Source organism: Trachemys scripta, chromosome 7 (assembly GCF_013100865.1).
Source record: "Trachemys scripta elegans isolate TJP31775 chromosome 7, CAS_Tse_1.0, whole genome shotgun sequence".
NCBI classification, from domain to species: Eukaryota; Metazoa; Chordata; order Testudines; family Emydidae; genus Trachemys; species Trachemys scripta.
Genome location: NC_048304.1, coordinates 51,948,078 through 51,969,189, shown reverse-complemented (window position 1 = coordinate 51,969,189; position 21,112 = coordinate 51,948,078).

The window sequence follows — 21,112 nt, the reverse complement described above, 5'->3', positions numbered from 1 at the left end:
TGCTGCTGCCTTTGCTTCCATGTTCTCTTCTGCCAAGAAGCGAGTTGCAGCTCTTGCTTCTTCTAACAGAACTTTTGTGTGTGTTAACTCTTTCCTATACTGTTCTGCATTCCCGCTTGCCTTGTCTCTCTCCTCTTGTATATCCTTAAGTACGGTCACCATTCTGAGCTTTTCTGCTATCCGTTCACACCATCTGTCTCACATTTATTCAAATGCTGTTGTAACTGTTTTTTTCTCAAGCTCTAGTTCCTGCCCTCTCTTTACCATTTCAACCATGTCCAGACATGCATAAAATAATGTCTATGCAGCAGCTGCATCCTTTGCACTCCCACGTGGCTTAAAGGTTGTGCAATATTCAAAGCTCAGACTAGCTTCAGTCAGGGATTCACACCCTTAAAACACCCCCTTTCCCAAGGGCATTTCCCCTTCTTCATTACCCATCTCTCTAACCTGTTGGTTTTCTCCTGTCTGAAGCGAGCAGCAAAAAGGTCTTTTTCAGCCATCTCTATTTCCTTATTACACAGTTCTACAGGTATTCTAAGCACGATTCTTAACAGAAGGTTACCAAATAGTGTATGAGAGACAGACCTTGCTAAAGGAGCTTGGTCTGAAAAAGGAAAAGAAAGAAAGCTTTCTCAGATCCGTGCCTCAGCTTCCCTACTCCACAGCAACTACTCAACAATTACCATGTGATTAAGCTCATGTATTTCCCGCGTTTTTGTTATCAGATGTGCCCATTACTTTGGGGTATACTCCTTTATTTGGGTTACTCTTTGGGGGGGGGGGAGGGATCTGTAATTCTATCAATGTTTTGCTTGGCTCATGGGTGTTTTCATATGGAGCTCTACTTCTCCCTGCTGCAAGTCCCCTCCCCATGGAGCTATCCTGTGGGACCTAGGTTCCCTAGGGTTGGGTTTCTCCAGCCCCAGAAACAAATGAACGAACACACACACACACACACACCCTGAGAGGACCGGGTCAATCAGCACTTTCAATCTGATCCCCTTCTATGCCCCAGGGCTCAATGGACTGGGTCAAGCAGCACTTTCAAGCTGCCACTCTTATGTGTCAGAGATTCAGCATGTCCCTATCCCCACTCTCACATCACAATTGTACTGACAGTAAACTACTTGATGAGCAAACCCCGCAGTATTTTGGGCACTGCAGGGATCTTTAGCTTAGGTAAAAGAAGCATTGCTGTAGAGTAAATGGGGGAAGCTAAAAACACAAAAGAGTAAAGTTCAGAGAGAGAGAGAGAGAGAGAGAGAGAGAAGCAACCAGCTTAACCATAAAACTTATTTATTGAATAACAGTGATCACTACACAAGAAGGGCTAAAACAACATATATTATTAAAGGTTAATACCTAAGATAGAAAGAAAACAAAGTGAGAGAAAGAAGAGGATCTCACTGCTCCCTGAATCTTGAATTGGTCGGGGTTGCCAGATGATGGTGGTAGCTCAGGGTCCTGAGTGCTGGAGACAGGCAGAGCCCCCAGCATGATCAGTCAGGAGATGGAGTCCCAATGGAACTGATGCAGAGTTTGGGTCTATGCATCAGAACACTTAGGCCATGGCTACACTTGCAGCTGTAGAGCGCTTTGGGTTAAACCAGCCTTCGTAGAGTGCACCAGGGAAAGCACTCCACCGTCACGGCACTTGAAGCGGCATTTGGAGTGGTGCATTATTGGCGGCTATCCCACCGAGCACCTCTTCCCATTCTGGCGCTGTGGCTTGCGGGAAGGGGGCGTGGGGTCCGGGGCATTCTGGATCCTGTCCCAACACCCTGTGATGCATCACTTTGCACCCCAGCAATCCCTGTGTTTCTGTCCACATTTGGCGCCATCTTTCAACGGTTTCTGTGCAGAGTGCGCTTTGTCTTGTCTTTCGGTCTGTGGGAATGGAGCCCGGACTGCTGCGGAACATGCAAGTTACTGCTTAAGATCCAAAGTGACAGTGAGGAGTCCGACGATGATATCGAGTCACGTAACACATACAACATGAAATTGCTTGTCTCGTTCACGGACATGCTCTCCACCGTGGAACGCCGCTTTTGGGTTTGGGAAACAAACACTGAGTGGTGAGATCACATCGTCCTGCAAGTCTGGGATGACGAGCAGTGGCTGCAGAACTTTCGGATGAGAAAAGCCACTTTCATGGGACTGTGTGCTGAGCTCGCCCCCACCGTGCGGTGCAAGGACACGAGATTGAGAGCTGCCCTGCCGGTGGAGAAGTGCGTGACTATCGCAATCTGGAAGGAGGCAACTCCAGACAGCTACCGATCAGTCATTAACCAGTTTGGAGTGGGAAAGTCGATGGTTGGACTTGTGTTGATGCAAGTTTGCAGGGCCATTAATCGTATCCTGCTCAGAAGAACCGTGACTCTGGGTAACGTGCATGACATTGTGGCTGGCTTTGAACAAATGGGTTTGCCTAACTGCGGAGGGGCGATAGATGGGATGTATATGCCTATTCTGGCACCAACCCACCTAGCCTCCGAGTATGTTAACCGAAAGGGATATTTCTCCATGGTTCTCCAGGAGCTTGTGGATCACCGTGGTCATTTCATTGACATTAACGCAGGCTGGCCCGGAAAGGTGCATGACGCACGCATCTTTCGGAACGCTGGCCTCTTCAAGAAGCTGCAAGTCGGGACTTTTTTCCCAGACCAGAGGATCACTGTAGGGGAAGTCGAAATGCCCATTGTGATCCTTGGAGACCCTGCTTACCATTTATGCCATGGCTCATGAAACCATACACAGGGAGCCTGAACAGCAGCCAGGAACGGTTCAACTACAGGCTGAGCAGGTGCCGAATGACTGTGGCGTGTGCTTTTGGCCGTTTGAAGGGCTACTGGCACTCTTTTTATGGGAAGTTGGACTTCGCCGAAGACAGCATCCCCACGGTTATATCCGTGTGCTGTACCCTCCATAATATTTGTGAAGGGAAGGGTGAAAGCTTCACTCAAGGCATGAGCCTCAGACGTTCAACACCTGGAGGCTGAATTTGCACAGCCAGAGAGCAGGGCTATTAGAGGGGCCCAGCGTGGGGCTGCAAGGATTAGGGATGCCTTGAGGGAGCAATTTGAGGCTAAAAGCCACCAGTAATGGCTGGTGCTCTGCACGGGAGTTAAGTGCAGTGGTTGTGTTTGGTACACTAACTTGCAGTGCTTGTTGCTTTCCTGGGCTAAGGTATATTTTGCATTATGCACTAATAAAGTATGTTGTCAAAGTAAAAAACTCCATTTATTGAAAAGAAAATTCATTTATTGAAAAAAAAAACCAAACAAACAAAAAAACAAAGTAACGCAGAAATACCAAAAGGGAAAGGGGGTGGGGTGGGGTGGGGACTGGTTCACTCATAGGCTTGAGTATGTCCTGATTTCATACTCTTGAATCCTGTCTGGCATGCTGTGCACTGAGTGCTGCACTTCAGGATGGCTATAAGGCATGTTGAAGAGGGTTGAATGCAGTGAATGAGGGTCGTAGTTTTCGTGGGTGGGTGGTGAAGCTACGGGTGTAGGAGGCAGCTGGGGGTGGTAAGAACCCGGATGTTGGGGAAAGTGGGTTGGAGGGGACATGGGGGCACAAGGGGAAGAGTTTTGGGACAAGGGTTGCGGGGTGTGTGTGTGAATGCAGTAGTGTTCCACCTGCATGGCGATGAATGCCTGGATAGATTCCGTTTGCCGCTCCATTATGCTAATCAGCCGTTCCATGCTTTGCTGCTGGTGTGTCACGTTTTCCTGGCGGATCCTCCTTTTGCTCTCCCTCCACTTCTGTGCCTTTCGAGGACTGCTGCATGACTTCTTGCAGCATGTCTTCTTTGCTTTTACGTGGCCTCTTCCTAAGTCCGGTGATAAGAATGATGGCTGAGATCTCAAGGTTGCACCTATACAGGCAAAATGCAACACTTAACAGAAGCAGCATTGTACACACCAGACAGAGCAATGATTCCCCCGCACTTAAGGAGGGCAATCACAAAAACATACTTTGCCTGTCCCAAAATGAGCGCACATAACCTACGGGAGCCCCAGAAATGGTGAGTAAGCACAGGGTCCATGGGGACTGATTGTTTCATGGCTGCACTGTCCTCTAGGTTTCTGTGCCTTGGGGAGAGCCAACAGCTGCAGGGGGCACCTACACTGAACACTGTCCCAACATTCGCCACAGGTGTTAGTCCTGGAAGTTATCTCGCTGCTGAGGGTGACCAGGGAAGCAAGGGAGGGTCTTCTACTACAATGCGGCTTCTGCCCCGGCCCATATGCAGCTTGCCTGTGTGCAGAAATGGTCCCCCCTCCTTGCCCAAAGAGCCCGTACCTAAAAACTTCCTTCCCCAAAAGAAAGCCGCTTACCAGGAACGTCCTCTCTTGCTTGTCCTTCCCCAAGCACTGGATGCTGCGACTGGGTGCCTTCCTCCTGGCTCGAGAAGAGCTCCTGTCTGCATGCATCTAGGGATTCCGGGGTGTCTCCCCCCGCCTCAGCACTATCGCTCACGCTTTCCTCCTCCTCCTCTGCCCCCCCATTGCTGTGCTGGACTCGGAAGTGTCCATGGTGGTCGTTGCAGTGGAGGTGGGATTGCCCCCAAGTATCGCGTCCAGCTCTTTGTAGAATTTGCAGGTTGCAGGGGCAGCACCAGAGCGGCGGTTTGCCTCGTGGGCTTTGCGGTAGGCATTCTGCAGCTCCTTTACTTTAACACGACACTGCACCACATCCCGGTCATGGTCCCTGTCCATCATGGCCCTTGATATGTGCTCAAAGGTAATGTAATTCCTACGGCTGGAGCGCAGCTGGGACTGCACAGCTTCCTCCCCCCCAAACACTGATGAGGTCAAGCACCTCGCCATTGCTCCATACTGGGGATCACCTGGCGCGTGGAGGAATGTCCACATGGAAAAATGTGCTGAGAGCACTCCATGCCTAGTTGAGCAAGCAGGAAGGGGATTTTCAAAATTCCTAGGGAATTTAAAGGGTGGGTCTGATGCTTGGTCACTTGAGGACAGGGCAGCAGAGTTCAAAAGTGATGACCAGAGTGGCTAGAACAGGCATTGTGGGACACTTCCAGAGGCCAATCAGAGCTCATTAGGTGTCCACACTGGCACCGCAGCGCTCCAGCGAGAGCATAACAAACATTATTCCTCTCGGGGAGGTAGAGTACCAGGAGCGCTCCAGCCATGGAGTCAGAGTGCTCTACGTGCCTTGCCAGTGTGGACGGGGAGTGAGGTAGAGCGCTCTTGGCGGCTTTAACGCACAAGTGTTAGGTGGGCCTTAGGTGGGCATAGGTGGGGGTTTTTGTAGAGAAAATACAATGGTTCAAGAGAGAACACTAGATTTGTTTATGGGTAAACTGATGACCCCAGAGTTTTCTTTAGGCTAGACAATAGGAGCTGATCACTCTTGGCTATGGGTGGTGTTTTCTTCCAGGGAGCTCACAATGCAATTAGGCTGCTTCAGCATTTTGGATATCAATCAAGGATTCATTATTAGAATTAATCTGATAACTGCTGTCAAGGCTGGATCCCCACTTTGAACTTTAGGGTACAAATGTAGGGGCCTGCATGAAAAACTTCTAAGCTTAACTACCAGCTTAGCTCTGGTTCGGCTGCCACCATTTCAATGGATTCCCTTCCTGGGAAGCCTTGAAAAACCTTCACCAAATCCCTGGTGAAAACAAATTCAAAACCCCTTGGATCTTAAAACAAGGAGAAATTAACCATTCCCCTCCTTCCTCCCACCAACTCCTGGTGAATCAGTTCCAACCCCCCTGGGATCTACAACAGGGAGAAATTAACCATCCCCCCTCCTTCCTCCCACCAACTCCTGGTAAATCAAGATCCAAAACCCTTGGATCTTAAAACAAGGAAAAAATCAATCAGATTCTTAAAAAGAAGGCTTTTAATTAAAGAAAAAAGGTAAAAATCATCTCTGTAAAATCAGTATGGAAATTAACCTTACAGGGTAATCAAACTTAAAGAGCTCAGAGGACTCCCCTCTAGTCTCAGGTTCAAAGTACAGCAAACAAAGATAAACACTCTAGTAAAAGGTACATTTACAAGTTGAGAAAAACAAAGGAAAACTAACACGCCTTGCCTGGCTATTTACTTACAAGTTTGAAATAGGAGAGACTTGTTTAGAAAGATGTGGAGAACCTGGATTGATGTCTGGTCCCTCTCAGTCCCCGAGAACGAACACACTCTCAAACAAAGAACACAAACAACAGCCTTCCCCCCCAAGATTTGAAAGTATCTTGTCCCCTTATTGGTCCTTTAGGTCAGATGCCAGCCAGGTTACCTGAGCTTCTTAACCCTTTACAGGGAAAAGGATTTTGGAGTCTCTGGCCAGGAGGGGCTTTATAGTACTGTACACAGGACAGCTATTACCCTTCCCTTTATAGTTATGACAACTGCTGAGCTGGGTGTGTGCAGGCATAGGTTCATTAACATCTGGAGCAGAGATTCCCCCATGATGCAGTGCTTCCCTGCTTTTCTGGTCCCAGAGTTCCATGCGGTAATCTTTGTTCTCCATTCTGTATGCTAATGGAGATGTCTTAATGTTGTCACCCTTGTCAGGAGGGGTCTAGATGTGTCTCCCAATGCCCTTCACTGATTTCTGCAAGCCTTTTCTCTGATCGGTTTTGGTTCAAGCAGGGACTGTTGTCTGTGGGGGTGTCTTTCATGAGTCAGACAGGCTAGATACTGCACCCTGGTTCCCCAGGGACAGAGAGCTGACTGGTATCAGAGCAAGAGGGAGTGTCTGAGGTCGGGTCGCTGGAAGCTGGCAGTCTGCATGGCGGGACTGGAAGAGGGGGAATCCAGAGCATTTGGCCCAGGATTCCCAAGATGGACTTGGCTGAAAGTCACTGATTTCTGTGCTAGTAAGCGCTGATCTATGCTGTGTTCCTGTCGACTAATAAACCTTCTGTTTTACTGGCTGGCTGAGAGTCATGTGTGACAATGCCGCCCATGGGAGCCAGCTGAGGTCACTCAATTAGGGTGAACTGCAAATAGAACGGGGCAGACAAACCCCAAAAACTGGTGGATATTCCAATACTTAGATTTACCGAGCCAGTACAAAACAGCTTCTATAGTACCTCACTGGTTACTCTGAAGTCCAAATAAAGCAGTTTCCTTAAATTGCCCAGCCTCAGGCCTCCATCCAGACACACATGTCAGATATGATGATGATTAATGAAAATCTCATCTCATCATATAAAATAAAAGGTTCTTCCAACCCCAAAGGATCAGCCACATACCCAGGTTCAATTAGAACTTAGATCTTACCCAAAATACACGCTTATAGCCAATTTTTATTAACTAAACTAAAATTTATTAAAAAAAGAAGAGAGAGAGAGAGAGAGTGTGTTGGTTAAAAGATCAATATACAAATACATAGCAGAGATGAGTTTGTAGTTGCCAAAAGTCCTTTTAGAAATAGCCCACAGGTTATAGTCCAATGTCCATATTCAGGATGACTCCAGTCAGTGACTGGGGATCTCAATCCTTATGGCTCAGGGTTTCCCCTTCTTGAAACCCAAAGCAGATCTTCTTGAGATGAAGAAGGATTGTGTCCCAGGGTTTTTATACATATATGCTTTTGGCCTGAGAAAACAATAGGCTTAACCTCCCTTCTCCCAAACATCATGGCAATTAGCACAGGCTAATTTATCCATTAAACAGTTCAGATACAGATTACCACAACTTTTAAAGAGACTGTCAAATTGTGGAAGTCAACGAATGGCTACGCAGGTGGTGTTGGAGAGAAGGCTTTGGATTCTTCGACCATGGGATGGTGGTGTTCCAAGAAGGAGGCGTGCTAGGCAGAGACGGGCTCCACCAAACGAAGAGAGGGAAGAACATCTTCGCAAGCAGGCTGGCTTAACCTAGTGAGGAGGGCTTTAAACTAGGTTCACCGGGGGAAGGAGACCAAAGCCCTGAGGTAAGTGGGGAATTGGGATACCGTGAGGAAGCATGAGCAGGAGAATGCAAGAGGGAGGACTCCTGTCTCAGACCGAGAAAGCAGGACAATCAGCTAGTTATCTTAAGTGCCTATACACAAATGCAAGAAGCATGGGAAACAAGCAGGGAGAACTAGAAGTCCTGGCCCAGTCAAGGAACTATGATGTCATCGGAATAACAGAGACTTGGTGGGATAACTCACATGACTGGAGTACTGTCATGGATGGATACAAACTGTTCAGGAAGGACAGGCAGGGCAGAAAAGGTGCGGGAGTTGCATTGTAAGTAAGAGAGGAGTATGACTGCTCAGAGCTCTGGTATGAAACTGCAGAAAAACCTGAGTCTCTGGATTAAGTTTAGAAGTGTGAGCAACAAGGGTGATGTGGTGGTGGGAGTCTGCTATAGACCACCAGACCAAGGGGATGAGGTGGACAAGGCTTTCTTCCGGCAACTAGCAGAAGTCACTAGATCGCAGGCCCTGGTTCTCATGGGAGACTTTAATCACCCTGATATCTGCTGGGAGAGCAATACAGCAGTGCACAGACAATCCAGGAAGTTTTTGGAAATTGTAGGGGACAATTTCCTGGTGCAAGTGCTGGAGGAACCAACTAGGGGCAGAGCTCTTCTAGACCTGCTGCTCACAAACCAGGAAGAATTAGTAGGGGAAGCAAAAGTGGATGGGAACCTGGGAAGCAGTGACCATGAGATGGTCCAGTTCATGATCCTGACACAGGAAGAAAGGAGAGCAGCAGAATATGGACCCTGGACTTCAGAAAAGCAGACTTCGACTCCCTCAGGGAACTGATGGGCAGGATCCCCTGGGAGAATAACATGAAGGGCAAAGGGGTCCAGGAGAGCTGGCTGTATTTTAAAGAATCCTTATTGAGGTTGCAAGAAAAAAACACATCCCAATATGTAGAAAGAATAGTAAATATGACAGGCGACCAGCTTGGCTTAACAGTGAAATCCTTGCTGACCTTAAACGCAAAAAAGAAGCTTACAAGAAGTGAAAGATTGGACAAATGACCAGGAAGGAGTATAAAAATATTGCTCAGGCATGCAGGAGTGAAATCAGGAAGGCCAAATCACACTTGGAGTTTCAGCTAGCAAGAGATGTTAAGGGTAACAAGAAGGGTTTCTTCAAGTATGTTAGCAACAAGAAGAAAGTCAAGGAAAGTGTGGGCTACTTACTGAATGAGGGAGGCAACCTAGTAACAGAGGATGTACAAAAAGCTAATATACTCAATGGTTTCAGGAGGCAGAGGAGCTATGCTTAACCCCTGGGAGGGTGTGACCAGCGAGAAGGATTGTTGCAGTAATGGGGTCCCGATGGGGACTGCAGCGAGTGGTTTTAGAGGCAGAGGAGTCTGTGGCTTGACCCTGGGAGAGAGGTGGTGACCTGGAGAAAGGCTGGCACAGAAGGAGTTCTTCCTGGAAATGGTGGGGACCTGAGAGCACGCAGGCCGGCGAGTCCACAACAACTTGGGAACAGCAGGGAGATGTATAACCATCCCCTTAAGAGGGACCTTGTAGAGCTGTGCAAGGAGCAGGGGCTTCACAAAGGGAAGATCATCAAAGCACAGCTGATTGCTCAGCTGGAGCAGGAGGATCTCGCAGAGGAGCTGATCCCTGTCCCTGAGGAAAGCAGCCCGGCAGATGCAGTGCCGGTACTGGTGTCTGTCTGTCCCGGCTGGGAGTGGTCAGAGTGCTGTTGAGGGCACTCCTAGGCCCCGGTACTGGTGTCTGTCTGTCCCGGCTGGGAGTGGTCAGAGTGCTGTTGAGGGCACTCCTAGGCCCCTCCTACCTATGGCTGGGGAGGGGCTAGAAGCCACCAGGCGAACCCCAGGGACACCGTGACCCCCATGACCAGCAGGGGATCCTCACGGCCAAGCTCCCTGCTGCAGTGAGTGAGGGGGGACCCAGGACTACATGGAACTTTGATAAGAGCATCCTGTCCCAACTTAAGGAAGGGGAGGACATAGATGAATTCCTGATGACTTTTGAGAAGGCCTATGGGCTGCACAGAGTTGACCCTGCAGACAAGTTCCGGTTTCTCACCCCTTTACTGGAGCCCCAAAGCCGTATGGATGTACAGCCGAATGTGGAGGCAGGGGACTATGAACTGTTCAAAAAGGCCCTGTTACACAAGTTTGGGATGCCTCCCAAGGCGCACTCCCCTTACCATGGACAACCTCCATCTCATAATCCTGGAAGGACAGACTCCACCTCAGGAGCTCGGCATTGGCCCCTCTCATCTGGTGTAGCCATGTGTACACAGTGAAGCGCCGCTCAAATAGATCCGGCTGCAGCATTTTAAGAGCCCACTCCACGGCCAGGCATTCCTTCTCTATGGCTGCATCGATCTGCTCCCAGGGCAGCAGCTTCCTGCTCAGGTACATGATGGGGTGTTTCTTCCCCTCGGCACCGCACCCAGCCCATGGGCATTGGTGAACACCATAAAGGGCTTGTCAAAGTCTGGGTTTCGCAGTACCGGGCCCTTGACCAGATCCTCCTTCAGTGTGCAGAGAGCCCTCTGGCACTGCCCAGACCAGACCAGCTTGTCTGGCTTATCTTTCTTGCATAGCTCAGTGATGACAGCTGACACAGAGCTAAAGTGGGGCACAAACCTCTGATAGTGCCCCACCATCCCAATAAAGGCCTGGGCCAGTTTCTTAGTCTGGGGAGCAGGCCAGTCTCTGATTGCCCCCACCTTGGTCGGCTCTGGCTTTAAGCAGCCGCTCCCCACCTTGTGGTCTAGGTACAACCCCTCTGCCATCCCCACTTTGAACGTCCCAGCTTTTACAGTCAGCCCTGTATCCCGGAGGCAACTCAGCCCCCACTTTACCTGGGACACATGGTTGTCCCAGGTCTGGCTAACAGCACAAATATCATCAATGTCCACTAGGGTAAAACTCTCCATCCCCCTCAGTAACTGATCCACCTGGCGCTGGTAGGTGACCAGTGCCTCCTTGAGGCTGAAAGGTAGGACCAGGGACTTGTACAGCCCCAAAGGGGTGACAAAAACAGGTTTCAACCTGGCATCTGGATTGAAAGGCACCAATAGCCTTTGGTGAAATCCCTGGTCATGGGGTACTGAGTCCCTACCAACTAGTCTAGGATCTCATCAGGCCTAGGCATGGGCAGGCACCAGACATTTGTCCATCCCCAAGTCCAGGGCCACCTTCTGAAAAGGCTCCTCTATGACAGGCTGGTGTCTCAAGGCTGCTTTACCCTTGTCCCTGGCCTTTTGCACCTCTGGACAAGGCAGCCCTGGTTGGCAGCTGTCCCTCTCTGGCAGTGGTTCTCCACACTCAGCTGGGGTTACCGATCCCCCTGGGCTCAGCTTTGCCCCTGCTGTCCCAGTGATGGCAGACAGCAAGCCCGCTGCTATGCTCACAGCAGCAGAGCCAGCGTGAGCCACCTCCCGTGTGCAGGGGAGCGGGGAGCATCTCTCTGTCCCACTCAGCTCCAGGACTCTGGTTACAGACAGGCAAGTATCCTGAGCTTAGCAGCTCCTTTGTCCCTGCCAGCCAGATCATTTCCATTTTCACTGACTGGTTCAATCTCAGCTGATTGGTTCCCTGGATTCAAATTCAAATCCTCAGTCATTACAGGAGCAGGGCCTGGATCCTGTCCCAAATAGACAGTCAATCCCCAACAGGAGGTCACAGTCGATTGTGACGTTACTCTCTATATGATTTTATGAAAGTATGCTGATGAGTGGAACATAATGCAACTAAAATATGCTTCATGCAAAAATTCTCTTGTAGGATATCATTACAAAGCTTATAATCTACTGAGTGTGTTTATCCTATTTGTATAAATGTATCACTCTTCTATCTGAAACTAGAAATATGAAATAACTCTGCATAATTACAATAGGCCCTCAAAGTGTGGACCATTAATAGTGGTTTGGAATCTTGAGGGCTCCCATTAACCAGGATAATTGACTGTAGATGGCTCTGTTTTACTTGCAAGTCTTCCTGTATACCTGTGTGCTGGCAAGTGGGTAATGAAGACATATGCTCATGTCACCTGAACTGGAATCCATCTTTAACCTGGTGCTTTTCCATTGAGAAAGAGGGAGTGGGAACCCAGAGAGGGACAAAGGATTCCTGCCTTATGCAAAAGACGTATAAGTGGGTGGAACAGAACAAATTAGGGAGCCATCATGAGAAATCCCCTAGCTACCACCTGGGCTGGAACAAGGGCTGGACCAGAGGAAAGGATTGTGCCCAGATTAGGAAGGCATCCAGTCTGTGAAAGAAATTTATTGCAAACAGCTCTGAGGGTGAGATTTTAATCTGTATTCAGTTTTATTACTATACTAGGCTTAGACTTGCGTGTTTTATTTTATTTTGCTTGGTAATTCACTTTGTTCTGCCTATTACTACTTGGAACCCCTTAAATCCTACTTTCTGTATTTACTAAAATCACTTTTTACTTATTAATTAACCCAGAGTATGTATTAATAACCGGGGTGGGAGGCGCGCAAACAGCTGGGCATATCTCTCTATCAGTGTTATAGAGGGCAAACAATTTATGAGTTTACCCTGTACAAAGCTTATAAAACGGATTTATTTGGGATTTGGACCCCATTGGGAGTTGGTCATCTGAGTGTCAAAGACAAGATCACTTCTGTAAATTGCATTCAGTTAAATTTGCAGTTTTGGGGCATGTGGTTCAGACCCTGGGTCTGCGTTGGAGTGGATTGGTGTGTCTGGCTCAACAAGATGGTGCTGGAGTCCCAAGCTGGCAGGGAAAGCAGGGGCAGAAGTACTCTTGGCACCTAAGTTGGCAACCCCAAGGGGGTTTCTGTGCTCCAACCCGTCACACGGATGTCTTGGAGAACCCCAACTACCAGCCAGCCCAACCCCTCCTGTGTGTTGCACAGGATCTAGGACAAAGGCAGGGCGAGAGGCTTCATTCCTGGGACCTTCACCCAGATCACACAGCCCCTCAGCATCTGGTGAGGCTGCACCACCCGATTCTTTCTGTCCCAGGATCTCGCCACCCCACGAATGTCTCCCCATTGACCACTATCTTCCGCTCTCACTGGGCGTCCGAGGGGCCTGAGCCCAGAAGAGTCCATGTAGAAATATGTGCTGGGGGCAGGAGCGGGAGCCTGTCTGCCACCCCGCTCATCTGGCTGAACAGCTCCATGGCCATGTGACCCAGGAAGGGGGCTAGACGCCGGAGCCTTTCCACAGGGCCAGCCTGGTTCCGATTGCCAGCCTTCCCAAAGGCTGTGAGACAGGCATCTAGATCTTCCCCCTCCTTAACCTGGGGCAGCAATTTAGTATTGAGGTTCCTTGTGGAATTGGTGCCCTGAGGTCCATCCCCACTCATCCCTGGATGGATTCTTCTGCCTCTCAGCTCAACCATCGCCAGTTCATGCTGCTGCTGTCTCTCCTGCTGTTCTGCTTAATGCCTTCCTTGTCTCTCACGGTCCTCTGACTCCTTCCATCTGTCTCAGATCCACCGACGGGGAACCCAGTGGAGACCCCCGGCTGGTCAGGAACATGGGTCTCTGGGACACCCATCTGCTCCCAGCCTCTCTTGCGGCCCCAGCTGGGTCAGGAACTGGCTCCTTGGAGCGATCCTCCTCTTCCAAGTGAGCAATCAGATGTGCCTTAGTGAGCTTTCCAATGCGCAGCTCTCTCTCTGCTCAGCTCTACAATGTCCTTCTTGAGGTGGTTATAGGCCATTCCCATGCTGTTCCCAAGTGGTCACAGACTCACAAGCCTGTGCTCTCTCAGCTCCCCACAGTCATAGCATCCGTGCAGGTAGCTGAATCAGCCACCCACAAAAGTCACACTGTTATTCCCACCAGCTAGACATTGGTGCAATACACAGGGAAACTGTGGCACACACAGCATTCATGCAAAACCGTAAGGCTCACATACAACATAATAAGGGAAAATCCCCACTTAATCACACTGGCACCCATAGGACTGGGACAAGTAGTTACCCCACCTGTTGTTTGCGTACTGGGAAATGCCCCAGCAATCAACCAGGTTCTCTCCTTTCAAGTTGCTGTATGGGAGGAAAGTGAGGGAACCCCTGGACTTGATGAGGGATAGAATGGGAGGGGAAGGCCTCCCCAAGGGGAGAATCAGTGGTGGAGTATGTCCTGACTTTCCGGGAAAAGCTCACTAAGCTCGTGGACTTGGCCAGGGCCCAAGGGCAGAAGCAGGTCTGGTACGACCGCTCAGCACATGCCCGCTCCTATGCCACTGGGGACCAGTGGATGGTTCTCATTCCCGTGAGAAAGAACAAACTACAAGCTGCCCTGGATGGGCCCTTTAAGGTCATCAAGCAGCTGAATGAAGTGAACTATGTAGTGGAACTGTCTAATTGGGCTCACAGCCACCAGGTGTACCATGTCAACATGATGAAGCCGTATTTTGACATGGAGAATTTGGTACTGGCCGTGTGAGGCCAGTGGGAGGAGCAGGGAGATGATCCCTTGGTGGATCTATTCCCTGAGACAGGGGCCGACCCTTCGCTGGAATCAATTCCCCTCCCTGACCAGCAAACCCTTGCACAGCAGGCAGAGATCCAAGGGGTACTGTGTTCCTAGCAGCAGCTGTTCTCCAACCGTCCTGGGCTCACTAACCCGGCTGTCCTCCAGGTGGAGACAGGAGCCAACCCTCCAGTAAGATGCTCCCCTTTCAGGGTCACTGGAAAAACAGCCCAGGACCTGGAGAGAGAGGTCAAGGACATGCTGGCTTTAGGGGTGATCCAGCTATCCTCCAGCCCTTGGGCTTCTTCCGTGGTGTTGGTCCCCAAGAAGGATCGAGTAATCCGGTTTTGTGGGGATTACTGGAGGTTAATGCCATCACCAAATTTGATGCCTACCCCATGCCTAGGCCTCACGAGCTCTTAGACAAGCTGGGGGAGGGGCCGTCGTTATCTCACTACTATGGATCTCACCAAGGGCTACTGGCAAGTACCTTTGGCTCTGGCTGAAATCTGCTTTTATCACCCCTCTGGGGTTATATGAGTTCCTGGTCCTACTTTTTGACCGAAAGGGGTCAGCTGCCACCTTCCAGCACCTGGTGGACCAGTTACTCAAGGAGATGGAGAATTTTGCCCCGGTGTATATTGATATCTGTGTTTTTAGACAGACCTGGGAAGACCATGTGTCCCAGGTTAAACAAGTGCTGGACCAGCTCCGGGATGCAGGTCTGACTATAAAAGCTGGCAAGCGCAAGGTGGGGATGTCAGAGATGTCACACCTGGGCCATAAGGTGGGGAACGGCTGCCTAAATCCAGAGCCTGCCAAGGTGGAGCTGATCAGAGATTGGACCGCTCCCCAGACTAAGAAGCAGGTCCAGGCTTTCAGTGGGATGGCATGCTACTACCAGAGGTTCGTGCCCTACTTTAGCTCCATAGACGCCCCCATCACTGAGCTATATAAGAAGGATTAGCCAGATAAGGTGGTCTGGATCAAGCAGTGCCAGAGGGCTCTCTGTGCTCTGAAGGAGACTCTAGTCAAGGGCCCGGTGCTGGTAAACCCAGACTTTGACAAGCCCTTTTTGGCGTTCACCAACGCCTCAAACACAGGGTTGGGTGCAGTGCTAATGCAGGTTGTACCTAAGCAGGAAGCTATGCAGCCATAAAAAAGGAATGTCTGGCAGACCCTTAAAAATCTGCAGCTATATCTATTTGGGCAGCGCTTCACCGTGTACACCGACCATTCTCTCCTGACGTGGCTGCACCAGATGAAAGGGGCCAATGCCAAGCTCCTGAGGTGGAGTCTCCAGCTTCAGGATTATGAGATGGAGGTGGTCCATTTTAAGGGGAGTGTCAACGTTCTAGCCGATGCTTTGTCCCGGAGCAGGGGACCAGAACTTCCCCAGGCCACTGGTTAAAATGGCCACGCTCAGTTCGGTCTCGGAGGGGAGAGAGATGTGATAAAGTGGGGTTTTCTTCATCTTGTTATGTTGCATGTGAGTCTTACTGTCCTATACTAACACTGTGTGTACCTTAGTTTCCCAGTGTACTGTACCAATACTTACATGGTGGAAATTGGGTGTGTGATTTTTGCAGAGGCCCTCAGGGCAGGTGAAGCTGCCCAGTTGTTTGCACCTATGTAACCTGAGACGCAGGAGGGGGGATGGAACCAGGTGACAACTTTTGTCTAGGAAGCAAGACACTGAGAAGGGGGAGGAGCAACAGGGAGTTTTCTGAGGTCAGGTAGCTGGAGACTGGAAGAGGGGAAATCCAGGGCGTTTAGCCCAGGATTCCCAAAACGGACTTGGCTGAAAGTCACTGATTTCTGTGCTAGCAAGCTCTGTTCTACGTTGTGTTCCTGTCGACTAATAAACCTTCTGTTTTGCCGTCTGGCCGAGAGTCACGTCCGACTGTGGAGTTGGGGTCCAGGGCTCTCTGGCTTCCTCAGGAGCCCTGCCCAGGTGGACTCACTGCGGGAAGTGCACGGTGTGGAAGGAGATGCTGAATGCTCCAAGGTCAGACCCAGGAAGGTCAAAGTTATGTAAGCCTCTTGCCCTGGCAACAGTATGTCAGAGAGAGGAGGCTCCCCCAGAGTCCTGACTGGCTTCACAGGGAGTAGTTCCAGAACACTGACTCGGTGACAGCATGACAGTGGGGAAGAGAGGTGTTTCTCAACCCCGGGACAGCCATGCAAGGGCAGAGCAAGGTGTTTTTTTCACCCTGGGGCAGCCGTGCCATGGCAGGTTCTGGGGGTGGGTAGCGAGATGTTTCTCTAGCCCAGGGTGGTTGTGCCAGGGTAGGTGATGGGAGGCAAGCTATTTCTCTAACCAGGGGCGGCCCAGCCTGGGCAGGCTGGGGGAGGCGATGGGTTTTTCTAGCCTCGGGGGGCCATACCAGGGCAGGCGGGGGGGGAGGGGTTTCTTTAGTTTGGGGGGTCCTTGCCAGGGCAGGACAAACTGGGGGGAGGGGGGTGTTTCTCTAGGTCAAGGTGGCCGTGCCAGGAAGGGCGGAGGGAGGCGAGGTGTTTCTGTAGCTTGGTGGGGCCGTGCCAGGGCAGGCCAGATGAAGTGTTTCACTAGCCCGGGGTGGCTGTGACATGGCAGGCTGGGAGGGGGAGGGGTTTCTTTAGTCGGGGGGGGGCCTTGCAGGGCAGGACAAGCTGGGGAAGGTGAAGAGAGATATTTGTGTATGTCAGGGTGGCTGTGCCAGGGGAGGGCAGAGCAGAGCAGGGTTGGGGGGACAAGGTGCTTCTGTAACCCAAGGTGGCCATACCAGGGAGGGCAGGGGGAGGTGAGGTGTTTCTGTAGCCTGGTGGGGCCATGCCAGGGTAGGGCAGGCTGTGGGGGAAGGCGAGGTGTTTCTCTGGCCCAGGGCAGCCCGTGGCAGGCAGCCTGGGGGCAGGGAGGTGAGGTGTTTCTCTAGGCTGGGGTGGCCTTGCCAGGAAGGGCAGGAGGGGGTGAGGTGTTTCTCTAGCTCAGGAGTGTGTGTGTGTGGGGGCAGGTCTTGGCGGGAGGTGGGGTATTTCTCTAGTCTGTGGGGCTGTGCCAGAGCAGGTTGGGGATGGGAGGTGAAGGGTTTTGTCTAGCCTGGTGGTGGGGGCGGGGGCAGGTGTTTGTTTAGCCCAGGATGGCTGTGCCAGGGCAGGCTTGCGAGGAGGAAGAAGGTGAGGGGTTTTTCTAGCCCGGGGCGGCCGGGGTGGGGGGGGGGGGGGGGGGGGAGGCAAGGTGTTTCTCACCCTTATGGCTTTGGAGCTCTTTTAGAAGTAACCTTAACGGAAGTCCGTGGGTTTTTGACATCTTGTGGGCAAAGGCAAGCCATCCTGGCTCCACTCACGGTTACAGGCCCTGCTGCCTGCTGAGGCTGAACCCCCATTCAACAGGCCTTGTGTCAATTCTTAGACTTTTCACGTTCTTCAGCTGTGGAAGGTGTAATGGAGTCTCCATCTTTTTCTTAGGTCACTCATCTTCCTCCTAGCTGCGTGAGGCAAGATCTCCCCACCTGTCCCAGTGTGGGTGTGACGCTCCTGCCCCTTGTCCCTCGCAGGAGGGCTGCTGTGAACTTTCTGCTCTCTCGCTCCCTGCAGGGGGACTGGTGACATTAGGCTGCTCCATGCAGGATGCTGAACTGGATCCAGGGCCGGCTCCAGGCACCAGCGCAGCAAGCAGGTGCTTGGGGCGACTAATGGGAAGGGGCGGCACATCCTGGTCTTCGGCGGCGGGTCCCTCAGTCCCTCTTGGAGCGCCGAACTGCCGCTGAGGAATGCCCTCGAGCTCCTACTGGGGAGTGGGGCTTGCCTTGCTCCGGCACTCCAGCCAGGGAGCAGGGGCGGGAGCCACTCCACGCGGCTTGTGGAAGCCACAGCAGCTCCTACACGCTCCAATGGCCCCCTCCGGCGCTCCAATGGGAGCTGCAGGGGCGGTGTCTGTGGATGGGACAGCCTGCAGAGTCTCCACGTAGGAGCTGGAGAAGGAACAATGCCGCTGCTTCTAGGAGCTGCTTGAGGTAAACGCTGCCCGGAGCCTGCAGCTGAGCCTTCCTCTGTGCCCCAATCCCCTGCCCCAGCCCTCCAAACCCCTTGATTCAAGCCCAGAGCACCCTCCTGCACCCCAAGCCCCTCATTCCCAGCCCCATCCCAGAGCCCGCACCCGTTCCCCCTGCCCCAGCTCTGATCTCCCTCCCACCCTCTGAACCCCTCGGTCCCAGCCCAGCCCACCCTCCTATACCTCAGAGCCTGCATCCCCAGCCATAGCCCTCACCCCACCCCCACTCCCCCAGCCCAGCCGGGAGCCCGCACCATCCTTAACTCCTCATTTCTGGCCCCACCCTGGAGCCCGGACCCCCAACCAGAGCCCTCACCCCTTCCGCACCCCACCCCCATACAATTTCTATTCCCAGATGATGTCATGCCGATCCCTGGGGGTACAGAACGAGCTGGCAAACCACCTCAGCAGGTCCTTTCACCCAGACATCATGAATTCAATCTTCCAGAGGTGGGGATTTCCCCAAATAGACTTATTCACCATGCGATGCAACAGGAAGTGCCAGCAGTTCTGCTCCTTCCAAAATCACAGCCTGGGCTCCAGTGTGGATGGTTTCCTCCTCCCATGGGGAAGTTGTCTCCTATACGCCTTTCCGCCCATACCGCTCATTCACAAGGTACTCAAAATCCAGAGGGAACGAGCTCAGGTTATATTGATAGCTCCAGCCTGGCCCCACCAGCACTAATACACATTTCTCCTAGACATGTCTGTGGAAACTCCAGTCGCCCTGCCACTCTTCCCGGACCTTCTGACACAAGATCACGGTTGTCGCCAACATCCGAACCTCGAGGTGCTGCACCTCACAGCGTGGAATCTCCATGGTTGAACCCGGTGGAACTTTCCTGTTTAGACCGGGTTAGACAAGTCCTATTTAGCAGCAGGAAACCCTCTACGAGAACTGCCTACCTTGCCAAGTGGAAGAGATTTTCAATCTGATTGGCACAGTGCCATTCACTCCCAACGCTAGCCCCAGTGCTGCTTATCCTGGACTACCTCCTCCATCTGAAGCAGCAGAGGCTTTCAATGTTGTCAGTAAGGGTTCACTTGGCCGCCATCTCGGCATTCCACCCGGGTGCGGAGGGCTGCTCTGTCTTTGCTTACCTGATGGTCAGCCTATTTCTAAAAGGTCTCAACAGGCTATACCCTCATGTCCAGCAGCCTGTCCCGGCTTGGGACCTCAACCTGGTCCTTTCTAGACTCATGGCACCGCCCTTTGAGCTCTTGGCAGCGTGCTCCCTACTCTACCTCTCTTACAAGGTCCCGTTCCTGATAGCTATAACCTTGGTCAGGAGGGTGTCTGAACTTAAGGCCCTAACATCAGAGCCCCATTTTACCGTGTTTTATAAGGACAAGGTTCAGCTCAGACCTCACCCTGCTTTCCTACCAAAGGTTGTATCACAGTTTCACATCAATCAGGACATCTTTCTCCTGGTATTCTACCCTAAGCCTCATTCCAGTGGCAGAGAGCACACACTTCACTCTCTAGATGTCCACAGTGTGCTAGCATTCTAGATTGAGAGAATGAAGCCATTCAGAAAATCAGTCCAGTTATTCACGGCAGTGGCGGACAGAATGAAAGGTCTGCCTGTGTTGTCACAACGCATCTCGTCCTGGATAGCATCCTATATTCATGAGCGCTACGTCCTGGCAGGTGTCCCTGCACCTCCAATCACTGCACACTCCACCAGGGCGCAGGCTTCATCAACAGCATTCCTGGCTCAGGTTCCCACTCAGGAAATCTGCAGAGCGGTGACGTGGTTGTCCATCCACACTTTCACCATGCACTATGCAATTACTCAGCAGGACAGAGACGATGTGGCGCTACAATCAGCGGACAACTCTGACCCCACCTCCTGAACTTGGGCTTATGAGTCACCTGATTGGAACTGACATGAACAAGCACTCAAAGAAGAAAAAATGGTTACTCACCTTCTCGTAACTGTTCTTCGAGATGTGTTGTTCATGTCCATTCCAATACCCAGCCTCCTTCCCTTCTGTGGGAGTAGCCGGCAAGAAGGAACTGAGGGGGTGGCAGGTCAGCAGGGCCCTTAATTGGGTGCCATGAAGGCGCCACTCCAGAGGGCATCAAGGCCAACCACACAGATGCTGCTAGGGGAAAAATCTTCCGGCTACTGTGCATGTGCACATACCTGATTGGAATGGACATGAATACCGGATCTCGAAGAACAGCTACGAGAAGGTGAGTAACCATTTTTAGGAACTTTGCTTCATTAAAACCAAATTTCAAATTTGCCAGTGCACTAGTTTGCAGGCATGTGAATGGTAAAAGCCAGCTGCTTGTTAGCTACAGAAATGAAAGCGGACAAGGGGAATGGTTAATTGTACCTCAAACATTAACAGATGTTAGCGCAGAACGTATAGAGGGTACGCTGTATTCTTCCTCCGTAAGAAGCTGAATCCCTGCATTGCAAAACTCAACCTTAAATATGAAGCCACTATTGGTGCCTCCGTATCCAAGGCCACGCTGATGTCCAATGGGCTGTGGAGATCCTTTCCCTGTCAGTGTCTCAGACCGCACAGCAGTTAGAGGAAGCGTAGGTTGATGTGTTCTCATAGCAGTCCCTGGATTCCTCTCTGGTCAATTTTCCCACCATACCTAGTGCAGTGTACTCAGATCAAAGATGGCAAAGCCACACTATCACC